Source organism: Centruroides sculpturatus, unplaced genomic scaffold (genome assembly GCF_000671375.1).
Source record: "Centruroides sculpturatus isolate CEXI.00-Female unplaced genomic scaffold, Cexi_2.0 scaffold668, whole genome shotgun sequence".
Lineage (NCBI taxonomy): Eukaryota > Metazoa > Arthropoda > Arachnida > Scorpiones > Buthidae > Centruroides > Centruroides sculpturatus.
In genome coordinates, this window is record NW_019385523.1 from 171,787 (window position 1) to 174,078 (window position 2,292).

Below are 2,292 nucleotides of genomic sequence, written 5' to 3' on the forward strand. Positions count from 1 at the left end.
AATACAATGTAATGAGGAATACAATAAAATAAACAATTGGAATATACAAGAGGCATACCACAGTTCGAGGCATGCAAAGGTGCTACCTGCACCTGAACAAGAAAACGCGTATGTACAAATTTAGGATTGGATTACAAAATAAAGAAGAGACGTCCATCAGTAGAAAGGGACTGTGGTTCTTCTGAAGTACATGTCAGTTAGGTGAATGAAGGCATCGTATGAGTCCTTATGCTCAAAAATGCAGTCCAGATTTTGAGGAGGCCAGTTCACATCGTGTGCCTCCAGGATAATCTTGAGAGAAAATCTTTCCAATTCCATCATTGGACAGTCTATTATGTAGTGCAAATTTCCATCCGGTGTACCACAGACAGTACAATTAGGGTCGTGAGGGTATTTGAATCTACTCAAGTAAGAGTGAAAAGCACCATGGTTGGATAGCATCTGAGTAAGTTTATGGCTGGGTGAATACCATTTATTTTTTAAAAATTCCTTAATATTATTAATAAGTTTTGAAGTTATGGTTGTGTAACTATTCCAATCCATCTGCCATTCCATTAAAAGATTCTGCCAGAGCAGACTTTTGACTGTTTTATTATTCAGTTTATTATATGAATAAGGAAGGTCTCGATTGGTAGAGGCCTCCTTGGCAAGAGAATCTGCCCTCTCGTTGCCAAGTGTGCCCATGTGTGCCCTTGTCCAGTTTAAATAAAATTCACAATTTGAAGTGTTGATTGCATCCTGAATAGCAACTGCAATGGGGTTATAGGTTTTGGTCTTTAGAAGGGCCAGTGTAGAAGCACTGTCAGAGATGATATTTATGCTTTCATTATTGTAATGACAATTAACCCAGTCAACTGCTTTACTTATGGCAAAGAGCTCTGCCTGAAAAACTGTACAGTTGCTGCCAAGTCGGAATTGGCCTATGTCAATTTCTTGTTCGTCACCATAAGCAACAAAGCTGCACCCCACATTTCCATCTGCCTTTGATCCATCTGTGTAGATTTGGATTTTGGTCTGGACAGGGTTGTCGAAGTAGATTTTATTTTCAGTTGCCGGGTGTCTAGTATTTGCAAACTTAACTTTATGTTCAATGTCGTCATAACTGATGCAAATGTCACCTATAAGGACGTCTTTGCCCCATATAATTTGCCACATCCTAGTGATAAGAGTGATTACTTTGTCAATTGGTGGTTTTTTTTGCCAAAACCTGGTTAGCGGTATTCGGGATTGTGCGATACGCCTTTGTAATCTGTATAAGGGCTCTCCTCTGGGCAGCGATAAATTTTCTCTTAATGTGAGCCTTATTAATATCATGGTCCCAACTGCCACATGCATAGGTACAGATTGGTAAGAAAATCTGGTTATAAATCGCCTCCTGGGCTTCCACAGCTAGGCCCCAACGATTACGAGCGATGCTCGAAAAGGCATTAAAGATCTTACCAATTCTGTCATTAATATATTCAGCATGAGGATTCCAAAGGAGTCGGTAATCTAGGATCACACCAAGGTACTTGATGGATTTATCGACGTGAACAGTTTGCCCTTCCATCTTGATAGTTGGGACNGTATTAAATTGATAACATTTCAGACATTGTTATAAATATTTTTATTTATTTCGATTTTAATTTAAAATGTTTGATCCGTTTTAAATTCGCATTTGTTATTGCATATTGGTTCGATTATAGAAAGACTGTAAACGTTTCAGAGAATTGATCAAATTGAAAACAGTTCGTTTGATTCTCGGCAATTCTCTTCAGCGGTAGGTGTTATTTGACAATTACTATGGTTATTGAAATATTGAATGTAAATGTGGTTTACTTGCAAAACCTCCGCGGACGAAGTTGCGGGTAACAGCTAGTTATTAATAACCGTTGGTTTACATTTGTTGTAAACTGAAGATCTGTTTTGTATTGTATACAGCTAGTGTACTCTTTAATTATAGGTTAACTCAACGCGCGGAAATTACTTAACAGTATCCATCCTTTAGTCAATCATTTTCTGCCATCATAAATAGTAATCTACGCGTTAACCGCTCCTTTTATAATATAATATTGTCGGTACCCTTAGTGGTTGTTACTGTCGTATATCGCATACCCTGGTGTACCGTTATATGTTATACAGCTCGGACCAATCGTCGTAACGGTCAATATGTAAATATCTACCGATTGTATTACGTAATTGTATCGTAATAGATTGGTTGTAATAGTGCCGATAAGGCGCCCCGAGATCCTCACTACTCTTTATCTTTCCTATCCCCCCTACTTCCCAAACCATTCTCCTCTAGACTACTTT